Consider the following 25,164-nt stretch of genomic DNA (forward strand, 5'->3'; position numbering starts at 1 on the left):
TCGTATTGATGTGCCCCTAGAAAAAGGGACCATCTTTGCAGCCGTTGCGCCGTCATCACTGGAACGCCCTTCTTTGGGTTAAAAATGAAGACAAGAGGCTGGTGATCAATCAGTAATGTAAATTTCTGCCCATGCAGATAGTGATTGAACTTCTTCACCCCCCACACCAGAATGAGGGCCTCCCTGTCAATCTGGGCGTAGTTACGCTCGGCTGATGTTAACGAACGTGACGCAAAGGCTATTGGCCACTCTGAACCGTCAAGGAATTTGTGCGACAGCACTGCTCCAATGCCGTAGGGAGACGCATCACAACCGAATCGGTGGTGATGGATTGTAGTGAGCCAATACTTCTTTTGAAGTGATTAGGCATTTACATTTCTGAAAGGCACGCTTACACTCATCATTCCATTTCCATGCTACTCCAGTTTGCAGCAGGGCGTTCAGCGGGTGCAGAATTATAGACAAATTTGGCAAGAACTTATGGTAGTAGCTCACCAACCCGAGGAACGACCTCAGTTGTGACACATTTTCCGGTACTGGAGCCTTGACTACTGCCTCAATCTTGTCTGGGGACCTATGCAACCCCTCTTCATCAATCACGTGGCCACAATACGAGATTTGTTTCCTGAAAAACTCGCATTTGGCTCGTAGTCCATATTCTTGTAATCTAGTGAGCACCTGCTCCAGGTTGGCAAGGTGTTCACTGTCATTTCCGCCCGTAACCAGGATGTCATCCAAATAACACTGGGTCCCCAAGATCCCTTGCAGGACTTGTTCCATCGCCCTCTGCCAAATAGCCGGAGCTGACGCTACCCCGAATACCAGTCGGTTGTACTGGTAAAGACCTTTGTGAGTGTTTATCGTGAGGTATTTTCTAGATGATTCATCTACATCCATTTGTAGATACGCTTGGGCCAGATCAATCTTCGTAAAGCGTTTCCCCCCAGATAGTGAGGCAAAAATATCTTCTATCCGCGGAAGTGGATATTGTACTGTGTGAAGGACTTGGTTCACAGTTACCTTAAAGTCCCCACAGATGCGAACCTTTTTCGGTTCCTCAGGCATGCTGCTCAATGATTTCTTCATTACAGGAATGATGGGTGTGGCCCACTCGCTCCAGTCCACCTTGGACAGCACACCCGAACGCTCCAGACTCTCCAGCTCCGCTTCGACGGCTGGGCGGATCGCATACGGTACCGGTCTGGCCTTAAAAAATTTTGGGTTTGCATTATCTTCAATTTTTATCATTGCCGTTATGCCTTTTAGAGTCCCAAGTCTTTGCTGGAACACCTCTTTCGCGTCAGTTAGAATTTTTGACAGTTGTCCAGGTGTGGCGTCGTCACCTTTTTTGTCAGCCACAGTTAGCGCCTGAATGGAATACCAATCCAATTGTATTTTTCGGATCCATTCATGTCCCAATAATGGTGGTCCTCCATCTTGTAGTATATATAGATACAGTTCCTGCGTTTCCTTGCCGTTGTATTTAACGGGTACCCTTATTTTTCCTCCTGGGTAGACTTTTTGGCCCGTATATGTCTTCCAGACAATGGATGTATCCTTCAAGGGAATGTGTGAGAATAGCTGCTCGTAGTCTCATCGATTCATGACTGTTAGGGCTGATCCTGTGTCCAATTCCATCTTTACTTGGGACCCTGCTATCATGAGGGTGACCCAAATGGTTCAGTGATCCTCCTTGGTGATAACATTGTGTAGCTTTAGACAACTTAGTCCCCTGCTCCCGGAGTCATTATCACTCTTCTGGTCTTCTGAACTACTGTCCATCATCTTTTGTACTTTCTTGTACTTTTCCTTAGTAGTTCTTTTAGTGTTGGTTTTCTTTCCCGACCTGCAGACTCGTGCTATGTGTCCCATTTTTCCACATTGCTTGCATACTTTGTCCTTAGCCCAGCAATCCTTCTGGTCATGGGTTGTTCTGCCGCAGTGATAGCACTTTTCTGCTCCATATGCCATTTCATTAGTGCTATATTCTTGCGGTTTCTGTTGTATTTCCGCAGCTGCCCGTGCTGCTGCTTCGTAGGATACTGCAACGCTGAAAGCCTTTTCTAGCGTAAGGTCCTTTTCCGAAAGTAGTCGCTTTTGGGTTCCTTCACTCTGGAGCCCGCAGACAAACTTATCCCTTAAGGTATCTGCCAGTCCTGCTCCGAACTGGCAGTGTGTCGATAACTTGCGTAGTTCCGTAAGATAGTCAGCATTACTCTCGTCTTTGTGCTGGTTTCGTTTATGGAACTTGAATCTTTCTGCTATCAGCAGTGGTGTAGGGTTTAGATGTTCCTGTAAGATATTGACAATCTCTTCAAAACTTTTCTCCATTGGTTTAGCTGGGGTAATTAAATTTCGCAATAGGCCGTACGTTCTCGCGCCCATCAAATTTAATAATACCGACGCCTTCTTTTCAGCGGCCACCTCATTTGCCCTGCAGTACACTTCAATTCTTTCCACATACGTGGTCCAGTCTTCTATTTCGTTGTCGAAAAGAGTGATGCTGCCACTCTTCGGCATCTTGGGTGGTTTAAAATGGCGCCTCCCGCGCTTTTCCTTCTTCTCCAATGGATTAAAATGGCGCCTCCCGCGCTTTTCCTTCTTCCCCCTGCTGCTAGTGCTGCTCCTCACATTCTAACAGGGAATGGCGACGCCCCGCGGCTTTCTGCGCGTCTCTTTTTCAATGCTGCCCGCCTCGCTCCACCCTCTCTCTCTCTTTTTCTTCCCGACGACGCTGCTCGGCCCCCTTACAGAGCCGCTCGCTTGAGCTCTAGCCCGCCGCAGTCCGGGAAGTGTCAGCGCACTACCTGCTACCAGCCCGATCTGCTGGGACACCTTGACTGGAGAACCAGGCCCAGCTCTCCACAGCTTCCCCTGCGATTCTCTGGACTCCGATGGATCACTGGGCGGTTGCCCCCGGTCGATGCCCGTTGCTCTGGCTTTGACCTCCAAAAAGCTTCTTCCCAGGGATGGATCCCCGTGAGGTGATGCAGCACTGCAGGTGAGTTTGAACCTGCTCATCGCCACTGTAGTGTCCGCGCATCAATAACACATGGACTGCAGGAGAACGGTAATAGAGGTGTTTACTGAACAGAGGGTATGCTGGAACTGAAATACAGAAGCCTGCTACTGCTTTGTATACAGGTGTGGTCACTACCGGTACTGCAGTATAAAAGCAGTCCTCTCTTAAAGGTACATACACAACACATGCCCTCTCCCACTCTACCTGGACAATTCAGGCCAGGTGAAGTGGGACGCGATGAGGGGAGGAGGAGGGGAGACCACCGGAGGGAAGGCCAGCTGAGGGTAGGCTTTGAATCAGCAGGCCTTCAGCCCAAGCTGACCTGTGACTACCTTCATGCAAACTCAAGCTGTCGACGAAGGACCATCTCTGCAAGGCAAAGTACCCAAGCAGAGACTTTAACTTTGGGGTACTCGAACCTGGACAACGCCCTTGCAGCACCCGGAGCCCACGTGACAACGACAGGCTCCAGAGAGCACCAAGAGCGAACCCCGAACCCAACCACTGTTTTGAGTCTAACAAATCCTTTTGATTGGTGAGCCTGAATTCTGACCCCTCATAGCTGAGCCTAGTTAGGTATAGGGGGTGGGATAAGGAAAAGGGGATTGTTAAGATAATTGTTTTCCCTCAATGTGCCGTGTGTTCCCCATTTCCCTGTATATAGCATTATTATGGCTCTCTTGTAATTTTTGCCTGTAGAAGTGTACACTAGTGATTTTCCATAGGGTTGTATTAAGTTTTCCTCTTCAATAAAAATCTTGGTTTTGTTTGCATCCAACCACCTGTCTACTCGAGTCTTCTCTGTATCGCTGCCTGTATCTAAGTCCAGTGTCTAGAACCCAGGGGGCGAGCCATTCGAACCGCTCAAAGAAGGTAGTCAGAGGTAAAGCTGACTGACCCGAACACGCCTGTGCAAAAACCTCCTACAGTGGTTCCACTTCCTGAATGCACAGATTATGTGTGACAATATTCTAAGGATCCCCCATATCAACACCCGGAATTTGCCACAATGCATTCCTCCTTCGGAATCTGGCCCTGCTAGGTGTACTACAATGAGGCACATGATTCTACCAGACTGGTCATTGATAGGATCGTCAGGGTTTTAAAGGGGTGATTTTGCTACTTTGACAGGATCAGGACGGGTTCTGTAACATGCGCCAGCTCATGTGTGCCATTTAGTTGTAGGCTACTGTGTCTTGCAGAACTGAAGGACCTGGTTACGAACATCCCTGGGGAGCTGCCCGAGCTGCTTGAGAGGCACTACGGAAGATAGCATCAGGATGACCGTCACTCCGAGGACTCCTCAGTGAGTACTGCAAAGAGTATCTGATTACTAAAGCAGTCTCATCCATTTAATACATTTGAGCTGGGAGTGACAAAGCAAGTAATGCAGCGAGTGTCATCATGGAGGTGACAGAGGAACATGGGCAAAATCTAAGTCCAGGAACACATGGGTGGGTTTGATGATCATATCCTCTCAATCATCATCATATTCCTCCTTGACATCATCATCATAATTTCTGTTCTTCTCCTCCTCCTCATTATTATTATCATCATCATCATCATCTTTCTCCTCCTCAATCCTCCATTTTTGTGGAGGATCTGTAGGAAAGGAGGGTATAAGTTGAGAATGAGTGCGCATTGGCATTAAGGTGATAGATATAGGGGGTGGCGTGTGCGTGTAGTCAGCTTGCCTCTAACTGCTCTGAGCGGTTCGAATCGCTCCCACACCCCTGGGTTCTAGACACCGGACTTAGGTACATGCGACGATACAGATTTGGAGTAGAGAACTGGTTTGATGCAAGAAAACCGTATTTTTATTAAAGGCACAATAAAAGCACAACACTGAGAATTACTAGAATAGTTACAGGCATACAAGAATACACTTAATTAGGAATGGGGAACACATGGCACACCGGGGGGAAAGAAAAATCACAGTAATAATCCCCCCTACCCTTGGCCCACCCCCAATATCTAACTAGATTGTGCTGTAAGGGGCCAGGGATTATGCTCACCAGTAAGGGTTTCTGGACAGGTCGACTCCTGTCGATTGAGCCGTTTGCGGTTTTGGGGGTTTGCTCTTTGTGTCCTTTGGGGCCTGCCATCATCACATGGTCCCAGGGCGCGGTGGTGGAGTCGTCTGAGTAAAGTACCCTCTTTTCTCCATTAGAGATAGGGAGTAAAGTCTTTGTTGGGTACTTTACCTTGTAGAGTGGAAAACTTCGGATTTTGTTCTTCTGGTGGTGGTCTGGTCGTCAAAGTTTTGTTGTGGTTGGGGTTCGGTTGGCGGTCTTCAGTGTTAGCTCGGTCATGGTGGCCTAGATCACTACCTGTGCAGTGGAAATGATCTGAATGTATGGTTTGCCCGGCCCTTTGTTACCACGGTGCTCGTGGTCATTCTGCTTCTTTGAGTTCTGAGTATCTCTGGACTGGAGCATGTGCCTACTTGGCCCCCAACGCTTCCTTGCGTTTTGAGTAAACTTGGACCTGAGCATGTGCCTGCTCGTCCCCAATGCTTCTCCACGCTGCCCTTCTCTGCTTGTTCGTCGGCCTTGCCGTTCATCTCACCTCGCTTGCCCGCTTGCTGCACACTTTTGGTTACTGATGGGCGTACAATTATACTATTTTGGAGGTTGTTATCTGCGCGCCAAATCAGGGTTAGTTCTTTGTCTAATAATTGGCGGGCTAGTTAAAGTGATTATAGTCATTCACCTTAACTGCTTTTTGGGTGGTTGCCCTGTTGTTAAATGGTCTTTAATGCCTCAGTGTTTGTTATGCATAATGTGAATCAGTATCTTCCTGGCTCGGTAGCCAGTTTAAACTGTAAGCGATTATTTATGCAAAGGTTTTATGGGTTCAAGATTAAGTCTTTCCTGAGTTGGTTGCTTTCAAAATGAAGAATGCGTATTCTGCATTATCTACTTGTCTGGCTTCAGAAATAACAAGTCTCTCACAGGCCCAGGCATGTCAGGTTTTACAAAGCCCTTTTGAATTTGGCCTGCCGTTTTTGCAGGGTCCTGCTTTCCAATCTTGCAGGCTTCTGCCATGAGGTCCAGAAGCCATTTTCTTTTGGGTACCCTTATTAATAACTTTGTCCTTTAGGGTCCCTTTATTACTAACTTTGGGGAATGTGGGAATTTTGAGAACCCTACACTCCCCTCCTGTTGATACTAAAACTCGCTTTAAGTATAATACTTACGAAGGTGAGCAAAATTCCGACCCTCCACAGCCAATCTTCCCTGTAATTTCCTATCTAAAATCCTATGAAACATTCTTTTCCCATTCTTCGAAAATGTAGTGTACATAAGCATACATAGGAAAATACAATTATTTACATACATCCAAGCATGGAGGGGTCCAAGACCCCTGCACCACTTGGTACACATACATCTTTATTAAAAATAACAAACACAAAAAAACAACAATCTTTATTCAGAAATACAAAATAAAAAGATTCAAGCAGGTGTATCTCCCTCCACCTTAACATAATGCTCCTTCCAAGTCCTTTGGTTTCGGAATTCTAGTATTTGGCCTTTTCCCTTGCACTGAGTGCACACTAGGTACAATACTATTCCAAGCTGGCAAACCACGAGGATGTGGGAAGCCATTCTAATCCATGAAGGGACCTCTATATTTTCAAAAATGTCCCACCAGGGTGGAACTACAATGTCCAATATCTTGGCCCCTATCTCTACTGTCTTCTGCTCTAACGTGTAGAAATGTTTTTGTGAGACAATTACTGCTTTTAGTATCTTGATCAGATGTTCTGGTAGAGGGGGGATTTCACAGCCGAAGTGTGCTACATATTTTTGCAGATTGGTGAAAGTCACTTTTACAGTGAGGTGAACAGTGGCGGGTTTAGGAATGGGGACAATTCATTCCTGGGCCACTTAAGATTCTGCCTCGGGTTTAAAGCAGAAACTGCTGTCACTTACTGCACACCAGCTATGCTGTCCATGCTGGTAGTGGGGTGCACCTGTGGTGACACAATATGTCCCATCTCCTATATATGCTACCTGTGGGGGAACATGGTCTTGTGCCATTACCTCCATGGTACATTTTATAGGTTTTGCGCCAGCAGCTTTAAACCCACACTATGGTTTTCAATAGGCGTTCAAGTGCTGGAGACACAGTATTATGTGTGCTCCCCGGCTTCGGCACCTTGAGAGGTCAGTACCTGTCATAGCGTGCTCCCACTTTATGACATAAGGTGGGACCGCTGTGAAAAAGATGTGTGCACCCCCTTGAATGACTCCAGTGTTCTCTACCCTGTATATTGGTGCGGGTCGGGCTGTCCCACCCATGACCGGCATTCTCACTACTATCCCCATGATAGTGTGGTTAGAGCGCCCACAATCCACTGGGACAGGGTAGGCCTCAGAAGCTAGCCAGAGTTGACATGGGCTCAATGCATTCTCAAATGGATGGAGGGCTGTGAGGTGCTTGTTGCTGATCCAGGAGGGGGCTAAGCCTGGTTTTAAATCCTCCAGGTTAGTGCAGCCCTCGCCTATCATCCATGCCCCGTACAGTACGCACGCCTCGTTCTGTGCAGCCTGATCTGAAGCATTCCTGTCCGCTCTTATAAGGGCATTTACAGGCTTTGCATGCTTTCCCAGCTCAGCAATGACCTCTTTTAAATGGACCTTCATAGCCTGGTCCTCGTGTAACTCTGAGCCTACTACTGTATTTTCATCCATTAAGATTTTTCGTAATTGTGTTTTCAAACCGTTTATCTTTGTATGCATCTCTATGTCATACAAGCTGTTTATAACAGAGGATCCTGTGTTATATGCAGTAAAAACATCAATCCAGGTTCCCCTTCTTTTTCTCCCCCCGTTGCTGAAGTACTCAGTGTGTGCAGTGTACAGTTCAGTTTTGTCTATGTCGGCAAAATCGAACTCGTAGAATTTCCTAAACATTTCTCTTAACAGGGCCTGGTATAGCCTGGTATAGCTGTTCTGTCTCTTTGGGGCACCACTCAGGTAAGCGTACCTCGGTAAGGTTTATAATCACAGAAGCTACCACGTAGTGTCCCCCTGGTATAGCACCTTTTCGGTCGGCACTAGTACCAGCCCATTCCCTGGTCCCTTGGTGGTGGCAGGGCACCTCTTCTACGTATGTCCTTGCTGTGTGAGTCGTGGGCAGTGGCTTTCGGGTGCGTGCCACGAGTTCAGTGGCTTTGACTGGGGCTGGGTCGCGTGGGACAAAGCAAGTGTGTAGGTGGGAATCCCATGCCACCCCCTCCCCCTTATCCTGCCATGATGCAGAGATGATGGATATGCCTGTGGGGCAGGCCCTTTGCGACCCCCACATGCAGACATAAATTCCCTGTTCCAACTCCCACCACTTATGCCAGCATACACTAGTTCCCCCTTGGGTCCCTGTGACCGTCCGGCAGGTGTCGTTCCCAGTCAGCTGTACGATCCCCCATGTCTGTGCTCAGCTTTCTGAGCCACCACCACCTTCCCAGGGGAATCTGTCCTCTGCAGGTCAGGCACACGCGTTTCCCCTCAGTGACCCCGACCACTGAGGCCACAACCTGTACGCTGTGGCGGGGGGGGGAGGCCTCCCCATAGGTGAACCCGGTCTAGCTGGAGTACCGGGTGGAGTTAGATCACAGCCGCCCTGGCCATCTTCCCTCATGGGAATAGATAGCGAGTTCCTCCACGCCTCGTTTGCCACCCCCAGCAGTCACAACCAGTGCTCTCTCTCCTGAGCATCCATAAATGTGGGAGTCCTCCACGTCACCTCGCTTCCCAGTGCTCACTCCTATCAGGGCGAGTAGGAGTATGCCCCCCTTCATTTCGAAATCCCTTCTGCAAAGAGACACAAGAGCATATAGCCAGGTCCTGAGAAGATTCTCTGGCTTGGGTAAAACATAGTCGAGTCTTGCAACCTCGACTCAATACAAACTTCTTCTTAGGCAGTCCCTCGGAACCGAGGATGACTTGCTTCTACATTAAAAATGAGCTCGCAGGTGACTGATTAGGCCAATGCGGGACCTACAGTGTCTGTCACAGGTGGGGCAGACGGTGGTTGAAGGGACGGGTGGGGTGCTTGGTTTGACGTGCGCTCCTTGCGCTGCCTGCACTTGGCTTCCGCTTGCTCCCGGCGAAGAGACTCGAGGAGTTTGGCGCCTTCCCGGATGCTTCTCCTCCACTTTGTGTGGTCTTGGGCCAGGGATTCCCAGGTGTCGGTGGGGATGTTACACTTTTTCAATGAGGCTTTGAGGGTGTCCTTGTAGCATTTCCTCTGCCCACCTGGGGCTGTCTTGCCGTGCCAGAGCTCCGAGTAGAGCGCTTGTTTTGGGAGTCTCATATCGGGCATGCAGACAATGTGACCCGTCCATCGGAGCTGATTGAGTGTGGTCAGAGCTTCGATGCTGGGGATGTTGGCTTGAGCAAGAACGCTGACGTTGGTGCGTCTATCCTGCCAATGGATTTGCAGGATCTTGCGGAGGCAGCATTGGTGTTACCACCAATACAAACACTCTTAAAACAATAACACTTAAACTACCAATCACCTTGTTTAAAATTAAACTAAAACACCCAAACTTAACTTGACAAAGTTACATTACAGAAGCTATGTACATCCGCCGCCCATCTCCGGGCGGCCAGGCTAATCCCTGTTCGGGCTGCAGCACACTACTCCCTTCGGTGTGGCTGCTCCGTTCTGTTCCTTCAGTCCCTCGCATCCTGCGGCTGCTTGCTGGTGTAAGTTTCGCAAAATTCAGGCAGTTCCCCCCCCGAAGATTATTTAATTAAAAGAGACGCTGGTTGGACTGAGTTTTAAAATCCAGGGCACAACAAAATGGCTGCGGTCAGACCTCATGACCGAAAAGCCTGTCAGTGTCAATTCGGACCCTGGCAAGCTAACAGCTTGTGTATTTCAATGTCTGCAGCAAGGAGATCACAAAACCAGACAAGACTTTTGCATATGCATTGGGGACAAACCGAATTACAATCAGACCAACGCGTAAAGGCCATCAAGGTGTTTGCTCAAACAATCAAATAATCAGCGGGGCCATCGAGACGGGGCTGGCCCCCATCAAAGAACCTGTTGTACAAAGGAGAGTAGTTGCAGAACCGGCAGGAACCGATTACCGGCCATCCAAGTCGATGGGCCAAGATCGATACCTTTTGTTTTAAACTAGCTCACCCAAATCATACAAAGAATCAGCTGATTGAACATAGAGATAATGTAAGGGGGGGGCTTCTTTTAACTGGTTTAAGGTAATTCACCTGGTCTGCAGCATTGGCCTGCACTCTGACCAATTCCAAATAAACCAATTTTAAAACAGTGGTTTCGAATCGCTACCCAACCTTCCAGTTCTGACTGCAGGACTTATCATTAATGATATTAAACGGACACATGGTTTGGATGAGAGAAAAATCAAGTTTTATTAACTACAAGAAAGTATAATCAAATATCAAACTATACCACATGAACACAGTAATTACAGTAAAATTGCTTAAATGGGGGAATGCAGACGGTAAAAATGAGGGGTAAGTGACTACAATGTTGATTAAACAATCTTAGCAATATCCCCTTAATTACCACCCCCCAACTCCTTAACTAGGTTGCTTTGCTGAGGAGTCAGAAACTCTGCTCACATGTGGCCCAGCGAAGTGAGAGAGAGAGAGAGAGGCTCACCTGTGGTCCAGCGAAGTGAGAGAGAGAGAGAGAAGCTCACCTGTGGTCCCAGGAAGTAAAAAAGAGCGATAGCTTCTCAGGGGCTATCATATATACCTTGTGAGCCCCCCCCACCCTCTGCTGTTTGCCTGCCTGGAAAATTCGCGCCCAAAAAGTTCCAATTCACAAGAGAAAAGCTGTGATTGGCTAACTCAAAGTGGTTGGACTGGGTTAGTGTGTCTGCACTGTGGGGCCAAAATGTTCCCGCCCACACCCAGAGCCCACCTGGGCTAAAACAAAAGGGAAATACAACTGCTCTATTGTCCAGAATGACAGGTGATTTAAACCCATTCAGTTCTTAAACGGTTCCCATTCAAGATCCGGTTCCATGGTTTCAATGTCTCATTGACTGTGAATGCTTTGAATGGCTATGTAAACAGAAGCAGTTTCAAATCGATTGTCCTGCGGTTTTCTCAAGTGAGCTAATCTCTTAAGTCAATAAACAACTTCAAGTGCTTCTGAAGGGAACCTCCCTTTGATTGGCAGGTCTGACTCACATCCACTGTATTCTCCCACTTATACACAAAGGCAACTCGAGCTGCTTGCTGCTCCTTTTGCCATGCTTTCTGTGGCCATTTTAAAACCTTTTGTGATTGCCCAAACTCCAGGGAACAACTTTATTACTAAAAGCACTGTCTTAAGTTGTGTGAATATTTTCCACAGAGCTCTACGACTCCGGTGTTGTCCACATTCTGTCCATCTCAGAGCAGTCTTTTGCGGTTCTCGGTACATTTTAAAACACTGCAGACCAGTCACATCGCCCAATTCTTCATCCACGATGTGGACCAATATTTTGATTCTTCAGGGAAATAGGGGAAATTTTGCAACCCGTACAATAAGGGCTACTGAGGGGGGTATAACTAGCCTCTCGAACAGCCATTCTGTCTCTCTCACCTCGCCTCCTGCACCCAGCCTCGCCATCAACCAAGGAAAAAGACCATCGAAGGAGAGCCCATCCAGAGAGGTAGGATACCCTGTCAGAGACCTTTTAATTACTGGGGTATCTCTACCTGGATGGTGAAGTCTGTGCTACAGCGGGACCACGTGACATCAGCAGGCAACAGAGCAAAGGAGCAAGGCTTTCTTTCAACATCTCAGACCGGTGAGCATTATACTTCTGACTCATCGCAAGATAATCTAGCTAGGTGTAGAGGGTGGGAGTTAAGGGGATTGCTGAATTGTCATTTTAGCCATTTTCCCTCAATGTGCCATTTCTCCTCCCCTGTTAAGTGCAAGTGTACTGCATTCATATCATCCTTTTGTATAGTATTGTTATCTTATTTTCTCTGTTAATAAATTTTGATTTTCTTTGTACCAAACCACTGATCTGCTCATTTGTCTATATTGTTATCTGCCAATAAGCCCGGGAATCAGAACTAAGGGGTGAGCGATTCGAACTGCTCAGAGATAAGGCAGCCGGAGACATAACCCTGATCTTAGAGGCTGCCCATTTAAACTGGGGAGCCGGTGACCACGGTTTCTGTGGCCGTGGTGTTCGTGGGGACCTTCTCCGGACTTTGGCGGGTGGGGTTTTTCTGTGTGGTGGTTCTCTAACACGAGCCACTGCCCCCTCTGGTGCGGTCTGTGGGCTTTCCACTACCGCTGGCTGGGGATTTTCATCCTCAGGCTTTACCTCTCCTAAACCTGTGCTAGGGGCAGGTAACTCTTCGCAGCCTGGTGCTGCAGGCTGAGGGTCCTCACCCTTAGTTGCCACCTCGTCTAAGTCCAGGTCAGGGGCAGGGTCTTTTCCCTCATATCCCACCTCATCTAAGTCCTAGGGGAGCAGGGGAGTGTCAAAAATGGTGGGTGGGATGGCCCCTTCCTTAAAACAGGCCACAGCACCTGCCTGTGCAGTCTGAGTTTTCTCCTGCTGCAGACTGAGGATTTCTAACCTCAGACCATGCCCCAACTGGTTGCTCTCTTTTCTAGGGCTTAAACAATTTACATTGATTAATATGGAACCATTAGACTACAGCTCAGCATTCAACACAATCGTCCCCAACAAGCTGGCCACCAAACTCCAAACTCTTGGCCTGAACACTTCCCTCTGCAACTGGACCCTGGACTTCCTAACAAACAGACCCCAGGCTGTCAAATTAGGTAACCACACCTCCCCCCTCCTGACCCTAAACACGGGGGCCCCACAAGGATGTGTGCTGAGCCCCCTCCTCTACTCCCTCTTCACCCACGACTGTGTGGCTGTTCATGGTTCCAACACCATCATCAAGTTCGCGGATGATACCACGGTAGTAGGCCAGATCACCAACAACGATGAGTCAGCCTACAGGGAGGAGGTCCAGCATCTCGTGAAGTGGTGCACCGATAACAACCTGGCCCTTAACATCAAGAAAACCAAAGAAATCATTGTGGACTTCAGGAAGTCTAAAGGCGGAAGTCACACACCCATCCACATCAATGGGGCTGTGGTGGAAAGGGTGGACAGCTTTAAGTTCCTCAGAGTCCACATCACGGAAGACCTCTCCTGGTCCCTCAATACCTCCTCTCTGGTGAAGAAGGCCCAGCAGCGCCTATATTTCCTAAGGCGGCTGAAGGGATGTAACCTGTCACCCCTGATCCTCTCTAACTTTTACCGCTGCACAATAGAGAGCATCCTGACAAACTGTATCACAGTATGGTATGGCAGCTGTAGCTACTATGACCGGAAAGCCCTGGAGCGGGTAGTCAAAACTGCCCAACGCATTACCGGCACCCGGCTACCGACCATAGAGCACATATACCAGAAACACTGTCTACGGAGGTCACGGTCCATCATCAAAGACCCTACCCACCCCAGCCACAGTCTGTTCACCCTCCTGCCATCTGGGAGATGCTACAGATGCATTCACACCCGTACGACCAGGTTTAGGAACAGCTTCTTTCCCAGGGCTGTCATCCTACTGAACTCCACAAATAAACTCTAAAGCCTGCACATCTGCCAATGCACTTTATTATGGTTATGTTTATGTTAATGTATTACAAGCCAAATGTATGTTGAATGTTTAAATGTCTTAATCTAAATGTACACTCTCGGGAGCCGCAGCCTACATTTTGTTGTACTGCACTTGTGCACTAACAATGACAATAAAAGTTGATTTGATTTGATTTGATTGATGCGCCGGGGCATCTTTATGGCATATACCATGGGACTTGCCTTGTCTACAATGCTGTAGGGTCCCATGTATAATGGTTCTAGACTTCCTACCCGAGCAAAATTCCTCACCATAACCTGATCCCCTATCTCCCACTTGTGGTGTTTTCAGGGTTCTAACAGCAATCGTTTACTCAGATGCTGCCTTCCCATGTTCCCAGCCATCTGCCTGTGGACCTGTTTAAGGTGCTCGAATATGTTCCTGGCGAACCTGTCCCGGTTTACCTCCCTGAGCTGACCTTCCATGAGCACCGGGGCTAGTACATGGGTGGGGGTCCGCATAACTCAGCCAGTCATCAGCTCATGCAGGGAGCACCCCTTGCTTTTTGACTGGCTGGCTCGGATCCACATCAGAACCAACGGTAGGATCTCCGCCCATTTCCTAGGTGAGTCCACCGTCTCGTTCCTCAACTTTTCCTTCAAGGTCCTGTTCATCCTCTACACAATCCCTGAGGACTGTGGGTTGTGTGCAATATGCCATTTCCCCGCAATGCCGAGCACCATAATGGTATTCTGCATGACTTGCCCGGTAAAGTGGCTCCCTTGGTCGGACTCCACATACTGTGGTAGCCCCCATCACGAGAACACCTCCCTGACCAGGATCCTGGCTGTACCCAGAGTGGTGGCCGTTCTGCAGGGGAAGGCTTGTACCTACTTCGTGAACACATCTACCAGGACTAGGCAGTACTTCTAGCCTCCCTGGGCGGTAGGCAGGGGCCCAATGTAGTTGACCTGGATCGAATGTCATGGTCCCTCTACCCTCCTGATGTGTCCCATAAGTACCTTCCTTTTGTGGGGGTCAGGGTTGTTAGCAGCACACAACAGACAGCTAGCGCAGAACTCGCGGACATCTTCCCTGAGCCCTGGCCACCATCCCGCCTGTTCCACCCACTGCCAGGTGGTCTCAGGCCTGGGATGCCCCGCTCCTGGACCCTCATGGGCCAGTTGAAGGAATTCGCTCCAGTGCTGCTGTGGTACCACCCATTGTTCTCCCCTAAACAGCATGCCTTCCTTCACAGAGAGGGCCGCTGTGCCGTAAGGGCCCTCTACCCTTTCTCCCTCAGTCACTGCACTGAGGACTGCCTTGAGGATGGGGTCTTGGGTTTGGACCATCTTAAGGTCCGGGGCTAAAGCTACCCCTGCACTCCCTTGTGTCCTGTTCCTACCCGTGACTGCTGCTATAGGACTGGACCCATATGGGTCCCAGAAAGTGCCTGTGCGGGCACCCTCCTTAGCTAGCATGTCGGCCTGCTGGTTGCCCTGACTACGGGGTTCTTTGGAGCAATGGGCTTTCACCTTATCTATGAAAACCTTCCCTTCCTGCCCACTGCTGCTAAGATTTTCTCCAGCAGGGGTTTCACTGTGAGGGGTCTCCCGTCAGCGGAGGTGTATCCGCGGTGGGACCAGATGGCCAGGTACTCCATGCACGAATTGCATGTGAACATGCTGTCCGAGCAAATTGTGTACAGGGTGGGGAAGATTTTGGGGTGTGTAACAACGTACACTACCACGGACAGTTCAGCCTGCTTGGCGCTCATGGTGCTGGGGAGCTTAATTGCCAGGGCAATGTTTGCCACTGGGTCATAAACTCCACACCCTGTGAGTCGCTCACCAGCAGATACTGTGCTGGAGCCATCCACATAGATTTTGCAGCCTGTGGGGTGTATCCCGGCCCGCATACCTATGTCCACTTCCAGGATATACCAAGTTAGCTGCGAGCTTTGGCTCGCAGAGCCCTTTCACTTTTAGGTCCATCTGTGAGAGAAGCAGGGTCCAGCGAGCAATGAGGGCACTGCTCACTGTCCCATCCTGATTCTCCCACCCAGGAGCATCCAGGTGGGCGTGTGATGGGTGAGGAGGGTAATGGGAGAGGTGCCTGTGAAGATCAGCGATCTTTTCACAGCCCAATGTGTGGCCAAGCGGTGCCTCTCACAATTGGAGTAGCTCTTCTCCACATCCACAAGTATCCTGGAGGAGTAGTCCACCGGCCTCAGCCTGCTATGCTGCTCTTGGAGCAGCACAGCACTCAGGCTTTCCCTGCTGGCTGCCACCTCCACGAAGAACTCTTTCCCCCCCCCATCTATGGCCCCTAGAGCTGGTGCAATCTGCAGAACTTCCTTGAGCCTGACAAATGCTGCCTGGCAACCCGCATCCCAAGTCCACTCCACTTCCTTGTGTAGGAGTCCGTGCAGAGGGCTGCATAGTCCTCAATAAAGTCTCTGCAGTACCCAGTTATCCCTAGAAAAGATCGCACTCCCGTGACTGTGTTGGGGACTGGCAACTCCTGTACCGCTTCCCTTCTAGCTTTGTCTATGGCCCTTTCCCCAGTGCGTACTGTCAGGCCCAGGAATTTCACCTCCTGCTGGCCGATCTGAGCTTTATTTGGGTTTACTTTAAAACCCTCCTGCCTGAGCAACTCCAGCAGTTCGGCCAGTAGTGGGCCATGCTCCTCTCTCGAATCCGTGAATAGAAGCAGGTCATCCACATACTGTACCAGCTGCCTGGGCTGGCTGAAGCCCTTTAAACTGTTTGCCATGCATTGATGGAAAATGCTAGGGCTATTGTGGAAGCCCTGAGTCAAACTGTTCCAGGTGTACTGTTGCCCTTTAAAAGTAAAGGCAAACTTGTACTCATCCTCCCTCCTAAAAGGGATGGAGCAAAACCCATTGGAAATATCCAGCACCTAGGGGGAGTGTTTGCTAGTGCTCTGGCGCAGGGTTTAAACTAAAATGGTGGGTGTTGGGAACCTGAGCAGAGGGACAGAGGAAAGGGAAACAAGGATAAAAGAAAAAGATAGGAAGGAGAAAAACAAAAGTGGCAGTCAGAGAAATCAACAGTTTAAATCAAACATGGCCACAGTAAATAATAATTCTAATAGGTCTAAGAGCGTTAAAAAAACAAGCCTGAAGGCTTTGTGTCTTAATGCGAGGAGCATTCGTAATAAGGTGGATGAATTAGCTGCGCAAATAGAGCTAAACGATTATGATTTGATTGGGATTAGGGAAACAGGGCTCCAGGGCGGCCAAGGCTAGGAACTCAACATCCAGAGGTATTCAATATTCAGGAAAGATAGGCAAAAAGGAAAGGGAGGTGGGGTAGCATTGCTGGTTAAAGAAGGGATTAACACAATTGTAAGGAAGGATATTAGCTCTGATGAAATGGAATCTGTATGGGTAGAACTGAGAAATACCAAGGGGCAGAAAACGTTAGTGGGAGTGGTATATAGACCTCCAAACAGTAATGCGAAGGTTGGGGATGGCATTAAAAGGGAAATTAGAGAAGTGTGCAATAAGGGCACAGCAGTCATCATGGGTGACTTTAATCTACATATAGATTGGGATAACCAAATTAGTAACAATATTGTGGAGGAGGAATTCCTGGAGTGTTTACAGGATGGTTTCCTGGACCAATATGTCGAGGAAACAACCAGAGATCAGGCCATCTTAGACTGGGTATTATGTAACGAGAAAGGATTAATTAACAATCTTGTTGTACGAGGCCCCTTGGGCCGGAGCGATCATAATATGATCGAATTCTTCATTAAGATGGAGAATAAAGTAGTTGACTGAGAGTCTAGGGTCCTGAATTTAAATAAAGGAATCTACGATGGTCTGAGGCGCGAGTTGAGTAGGATTGATTGGGGAATGTCACTCAAAGGGTTGATGGTGGATAGGCAATGGCAAACATTCAAAGACCGCATGGATGAATGACGGAATTTGTTCATCCCAGTTTGGCATAAAAATAAAACAAAAAAGGTGACTCAACCGTGGCTAACAAGGGAAATTAGGGATAACATAAGATCCAAAGAGAAGACATATAAATTGGCCAGAAAAAGCAGTAAACCTGAGGATTGGGAGCAGTTTAGGATTCAACAAAGGAGGACAAAGGGATTAATTAAGAAGGGGAAAATAGAATATGAGAGTAAGCTTTCAGGGAACATAAAAACTGACTGTAAAGCTTTTATAGATATGTGAAGAGAAAAAGATTGGTGAAGTCAAGCGTAGGTCCCTTGTAGTCAGAATCAGGGGAATTTATAATGGGGAACAAAGAAATGGCTGACCAATTAAATATATATTTAGGTTCCGTCTTTACAAAGGAAGACACAAATAACCTCCCAGAGATGTCGGGGAACATAGGGTCTGATGAAAGGGAGGAACTGAAAGAAACCATTATTTGTAGGGAAATGGTGTTAAGGAAATTGATGGGATTGAAGACCGCTAAATCCCCAGGGCCTGACAATCTACATCCTAGGGTACTTAAGGAAGTGGCCCTAGAAATAGTGGCTGCATTGCTGATCATCTCCCAACATTCGATGGAATCTGTAACAGTACCTGTAGGATTCGCAAAATTCGACTTTTTATTAATAATGGTCAAATGGCAGAAGAGGCCATGATTTCAAAGACTGTTTTAAAAGAAGCCCAGAAAAAGAGGCACACAAAATGGCCACCATACCATGTGACCAGCTTATTGGGACACTTTAAAATGGTTCCTGTGCAGCTTTGTGGATGCAACCCACAGCAAGTTCTGGAAGCCGTTTCTGAAAGAACTAAACCAGACCCACACGTATGCATATGGATTAGATGCAGATCCAGTCAAGATCAGCCTGGAGACAGAGGCCATCTAAATGTTGACCCAGACAAAAGGGGACAATTTCATATTCATGAGAACAGCACCCAGGACTAGATAACGAGATCAGCAGGACATTAAAAACAATGGAGGTCATTCTAGACCAGAGATGGGCCTTTACCGACCATCGAAAACATTTTAAATTATAATAACTACCCCGCTGTGCTCACAGCCCGCCAAAAGCAAAACAAAGACTAACCTGATTTTGGGCGGGAGACGGAAGTTTCCGGAAGAAAGGTATATCTGGAAGACCTTTTTGGCAGTTCGGGAGAGAAAGACACAGCTTGAATCCGAACACTCAGAAGAAGAAGCAGGCACTCGCAGGAGGAAGCAGAAAGCCAACATCAAGAAGGCAGTCTCGAAGCCGGCGTCCCGCCCTGGGGAAACACATCGGGAGATCATCGACCATCCCCGGGCCGTTGCGGGAATGAGAGGCCATCAACCCAACTTGGGAGAAGAAACAAAAAAATAAAAGCCTCAAGAGAAGAAAGCTTCCAGCCACTCCAGCTCGAAAAGAGACAGTAACGAACCAAGGAAATCGATGGGAGCCAGCCCAAGGCTCCTCTGACCAGGGTCGAGCTGACGATCCGCAACCCCGCCAACATCCAGGCCCGCCGGTGTCCAGCTGTCCCGACCCCCACCTCAGGAGAGAGGTGTGGTGCAGCTCACAGGTGTTCCAAGATCCACGAGGAGACGGAGCGCCTGAAGGGACCAAAGCACAGACTTGAGTTCAAAACCTTGCACTTCCTAGTGGGATTGGTGAGCATGTTTCTGGCCCTTCACAGTCAGATCTAGATAGGTTTAATAAGGGGGTGGATTTAAGGGTGCAATTAACATGAGTTGTTGCCCCTCGATGTTCCGTGTGTTTCCTTATTTCATGATGGTCTTTGTAGAGTATAAGATGTCTGTATTTACCTTAGTTAGTACTGTGTCGTTATGATTTGTTTTGTGTTTTTCCCTCCCATGTACTCTCTTATCTGCTTGCATTTGATTTGATATTTTTCCTTATGCAATAAAACTTCATTTTGTTTCATCAAACTTGGTCTGCAAGAGTTTTCTCTACATTGTAGTTCCTGCCCCAAAGTCCAGAGTATAGAATCTAAGGGGCGAGTGGGTCGAACCACTCAAGGTTTTACTGTGCAAGAGAGAGAGGCCTCTAGAGAGAGAAACCTCAGGGACACCTCTCGAGGAAACCCCCTTACAGAAAATGGCGACCACGGCAGGACTCTGGCAGCAGGATTGCAATGTAGTAGATCCAAGTTTGAATGGTCGAAATGCAATGGATGAGAGGATAGCGGATTATATCTTTGGCAAGGTAAATCTCACTAAGCAGTGGATTTCCGATCTCTTGCTGGATGGGTGTCCGGTGGACGCAGCCATCAGGTGGACAGAGAGCAAAGAGCATAACAAGTCAGTGGAGAAGGCAGTGTGGCTGATGTGTTACAAGAAGCAGGTCCAGATCTTGGACCGGGTTGGTGCAGCACAGGCAGCCAGGATCACAACCCAGGCAGCAGAGATAGAGGAAAAGGCCATGGGAGGGGAAAACCTCTTCACAGCGCTTCACGCGCTGAATCAGGAATGCCAAGTGGTAGCTAGTCAACATCAGGCCAGGGTAGAGTACCTGGAGTGCCAGGTTACTGAGGCAAAGATCAATGAAACGAGGATACGGGAGAAAAACGCCCGCCTCACACAACAGCTAAGAGCGCAGGAGGAGAGTAGTGGAGGTTAAGGCAGCTTACAAGCTAGCCCTCGAGCACGGGTTTGAGAGCACAGACCACGGCCCCTGCTAAAAGACTATAGAGGACCTGAGAATGGCCCTGGTTAAGGCAAAAGGCATGGTGTGTCTAGTCAGCCCGAAAGCCAGTCACATGGACTTTTTAAAGGAATCAAAACAGCCGATTCCAGCTGAGGTAATTGTGGTACCAGCCACCGAGCCCTCAGCACTGCCGAGCTATAGTGAGACTTGGCCAGAAAAGGAAGAGGTAGCCGAGGTGGAGTGTGAGGAAGAGCCACTGGTAGCAAAGCCGGGACCGGCACCAATGTGTCCTGCTCGGCACCAGAGGTTCGGTCCCAATGCTGCCGATGGCAGTATTGGACCCCACCAAAACCAGCTCGTGGTGCCCTACGCTGGCCCGCAATTAAGGTCCATGGTGAGCCACCTCGCACGACTCACCGTAAAGGGAGATCCCTCGATTCATTTCAGGGAGATAGAGGAAACAGCAGCCATTAATGACTGTGATGATCAGGAACAGGTGAAACTGTTGCTTTTCTCCCTGGATTGCACGATCCTTCTGTGCCTCTCAGTGGATAGTAAGAGGGGACGGATAGGGTATATGGATCTCAGGGAGGAAGTTTTAGAGGTAATGGGAGTGGACGACGGTAGTCCGTTCTTCCGTGTGGAAGGGACCATGCAGCTATCTGGAGAACCCCCACGGGTTTTCGCAGAAAGGCTGTGGCCAGTGTATCGACGCAGCTGTCCGGGTGTGCCTGAACGGGCTGCAATGAATGACGAACAGCGAGTTCATTGGCTCCGTTGCTTGGTTACCAACAGCTTGCCAGAGATACGGGCCCTAGCCAGGTCTTGGTTTGATCCCCAAGGTCCCGGCGTCACGGAGGAGACGGTGCTCCGTCAGCTAAATGTGGCGTACAAGAATTGTAGAGGTCAGGAAACACCTCCCCAGAAGGGAAAAGTGCATGAGGCAAAACCCGCAGCCCCAAGCAAGAAGGAGTGGCGTCAGGAGGGGAATCGCCCTGCCCAAGCCAAGCTCAATTGCTACGGGTGTGGGAAGGATGGACATTGGCGCAAGGACTGTAGAAATTCGTGGAAGGATAATAAGGGAAAATTTCCCGCAGCCCAAGCCCAAGCCCAGACCGCCGCCCCAGCACCAGCCCAAACCCAAGCCACAGCTCCTGTCCCAGCAAAAGGAGCTGGTGCAGCTGTGGACCCCGCTGCAGTTGAATCAATTTTAGAGATGATGCGGTCTCTTATGATCGCGCAGGGGAAGATAGCCGTCACCACCGGTCCTGTCGTTCTCACAAACCCGACCACTACACCCCAATGACTAGAGCCAGCGCAGCCTGTCGACCTGTGTCCCCCAGAAAGACACGCACAGGAAGAGACCTCCTGTAAAATGGAGGAATACCTGCGGTGCCAGGTTGGGGAGGCTAAGTTAGTTGAGCAGGATTTAAGGGAGGAGAACGCTAGGTTAACAGCGAGGGCTGGCATTTTAGAGGGTCAGCTAAGGGCTTGTAAATGGTTTCACATCAATCAGCGCGAACTATTTAAACCGGGTGCTAGAGTATCAGCAACCGAAGCCAGGCCAGAGGGTAAAGATCCTCAGCCTGAGGCGTGCGATGAGTCACAGACCACACAAGCTGGCGTTGTAGCCTGCTTGGAAGGAGAAGCTGTCCCGCCCACCTGGGGGGAGGCTTCCACTATGGCCTGGGACTCGGACGAGGAGGGGCCTGAACAACAAGGTCCCACCCTCGAAACGATTCTGGAGTAGGTGGCGTCGGAGGACGGAGGTCCCGCCATCGACTCAAGCGTGGGGGAGGTAGAAATTGGGGGCAGAGATTCTCCACCTGTAGGGACAGGTGAGGAGGAGCCGTCTGCCACAGACCCAAATCCCAAATGGGCAGAGCCTGAGGGAAGGGAGCCGAAGCCCACAGTCGTGGAAGAGCCACGGACTGTGAGAGCTAAGGTTCCACCCGAAGGTCCACTCGCAAAGGGAGCCACGCCCAAAGCACGTTTTTGCAGGTCAATTTGTACGCCTCAGCCAGTAAAACCTTGGCCCGAGTCCTCCGTTCTCAGCAAGCACCGACTTCAGAAATCCATGAAAAAACACAGTCCCCGATTAACAGCAAAAGGCTGCGGGGAACCCGAGCCACAGGTCACTGTAGTCCCACCACAGGGAGCGGCGAGCTGCAGTCCAATCAGGGATTAGGCAAGCCGCCCGGGGACGAGTGGCGCAGTACATAAGTTTATGTTTAAGTTTAAGGTGTGTAAATATTAAAATGATTAGAGTTCAAGTAGTTTTAAATCTGCCCAGTATGTGTGTGTTTTTGGATCGAGGTCGAAAGACCCGATCATGCCATCACCTAAGCCAGAATCTCTCGGGAGCCTGGCTATATTGTTTGATTTATTACAGGAGCCAGTAAAGATGAGAGGGATCCTCATCGCGTTCGTGATAATTGGATGGAGCTGGGCCTATCGGGGCCGCACCAAGGATTCCACGATCTATGGGTGCTCTGGAAATAGAGGCCCCATCGCGACTGATGGAACCGGCTCACGGGACGCTGAAGAGACTGCTGCCTACTTCCATGAAGGGAGATGGCCAGGCTGGCTGGGGTTGAACTCTACTGAATACTCCAGCCAGACGGGGTTTGCATACAAAGAAACGTCTCTGATGTGCCCCAATGTGTGGATCATTGCGCCCAGGATCAGGGTCACAGTGGGCAAGAAGATTTGTTTGAACTGTTTGGGTCATGTACCTTTGGACCGCTGGTGGTGGCTGCGCAAGTTGAGCAGCACCATGAAGAATTCCACTGTGGAATGGGAGAGATTGGGTCATAACACCCATCGGGCAATTACGGGAAATCACGGGGGGTTGAGTGTCTGTTGGGACCAATGGTGGGAGCCAGATGAGAGGACCTACATCTGTATGTGGGGTTCAGAACGCGCTTGCCCCACAGGCGTCTCCATCTTTTTCCAAAGACAGTGGCAGGATGCTGGACAAGGAATGAGGTGGGACGTCAGCACACGGGCGTGCGGAGTCCCATATTCTCAGATCCCAGTAAACGCCACGGAGCTCATCACCCGACCCCGCAAGCCCCTGCCCACAATTCCAGTAGCTAAAGCCCTCAAGGAAGGGTGCCCCACCACGACAAAGGGACCCGGGAACGGATTGGTATTGGTACCCGCAGGTCAGGTACTGTACCAAGGGGTCCACTACACGGTGGCTTCGGTGATTTTAAACCTCACCGACGTACGATTGCCAGAGTGGTGCCCCAGGGAAACGGAGCAATTATACCAGGTCCTGTTAACAAACATGTTTAAACAGTTTTATGAATTCGACTTTGCCGATGTCGACAGAGCCGATTTGTACACCACACCACATGAGGTCTTGGAAAGAGTAGGGAGACAAAGAAGGGGTGCAGTAAATGATATTTTCTCAGTTTTTAATACAGGAACTTCCGTCATCAACACACTGGATGACGTGGAGCTGCAAATCCAAATCAATGGTTTGAAAACACTGTTGAGAAAGATACTGACTGGTGAGAATAAGGTAGTGGGTTCTGAGTTACAGGAGGACCAGGCCATGACACTACACTTTAAAGAGATAATAGCTGAGCTGGAGAAACACGCCAGAACGGTAAATGCTTTCATCAGGGAGGATCGGAATGCGTCCGATCAGGCTGCGCAGAACGAAGCTTGTGTGCTATACGAGGCGTGGTTACTGGGCGAGGGCCGCAGTAATCTGGAGGATTTAAAACAAGGTTTAGTCCCCTCCTGGATCAGCAACAAGCACCTCGCAGCCCTCCACCCTTTTAAGAATAGATTGAGTCCATGCCAGCTCAGACTAGCTTCAGAGGCCGACCCAGTCCCAGTGGACTGTTGACGGTCTAATCACACCATTATGGGTATAGTGGTAAGAATGCCGGTGATGGGAAAGACAGCAAAACCCGCCCCGGTATACAGGGTGGAGAACATTGGAGTCATTCAGGGGGGTGCGCACATTCACTACACAGGGGTCCCACCTTACGTCATTCGATGGGAGCATGCAATGACGGGTACCGACCTCTCGGGGTGCCGGAGCCGGGGAGCACACATCATCCTATGTCCACAGCACTTGAATGCCCATTCAAAACCACAGTGCGGGTTCAGAACTGCTGGCGCGGAGCCTATAAATTGCACCATGGAGGCAATGGCACAAGGCCATGTGCCCCCGCAGGTGGCATATATAGGAGGTGGGACATACTGTGTCACCACTGCAGCGCCCCACTACCAACATGGACAGCACGGTTGGTGTCCGGTTAGTGACAGCAGCTGCTGTTTCAAGCCCAGGGCAGAAGTTCAAGTGGCCCAAGTGCGAATTGTCCCCATTCCTGAACCTTCCACTGTTCACATCACTGTTAAAGAGAATTTCACCGATCTGCAGTGATTCGTTGCACATTTTTGATATATCATTCCCCCTCTCCCTGAACACCTCACCAAGATATTAAAAGCCGTTGTTGTTTCATAGAAACACTTCTACACACTGGAGCAGAAGACTTTAGAGATAGGGGCAGACATATTGGACACATTGACCCCACCGTGGTGGGACCTGTTCACTAATATAGAGGTCCCTTCATGGATTAGGATAGCCTCCCACATTCTTGTAGTGTGCCAGGTTATCATTGTAGTTTATTTACTGTTTGTACACTGTAAAAAGGTCAAACATTCGCAGAAGTACGAGAATAGAGGGGAATGGAGGGAGCATTATGTGCAGGTAGAAGAAGAGACACCCGTTTAGATTTTGCTGCTTTGTATAAAGTTAAAATTTTCCCTCCCTTCTCTGTATTATTTTTGACATGTATTCATGTGCTTTCTGAATTTTTCATTTGTGTACTTTATTTTATAATTGAAGACTTATTAGATGTGATGTTATTATTAGAAGGTAATATGTATGCACTATGT

This window comes from Somniosus microcephalus, chromosome 7 (assembly GCF_052327205.1).
Source record: "Somniosus microcephalus isolate GS21.2 chromosome 7, FLI_Smic_1.0, whole genome shotgun sequence".
Taxonomy (NCBI): domain Eukaryota; kingdom Metazoa; phylum Chordata; class Chondrichthyes; order Squaliformes; family Somniosidae; genus Somniosus; species Somniosus microcephalus.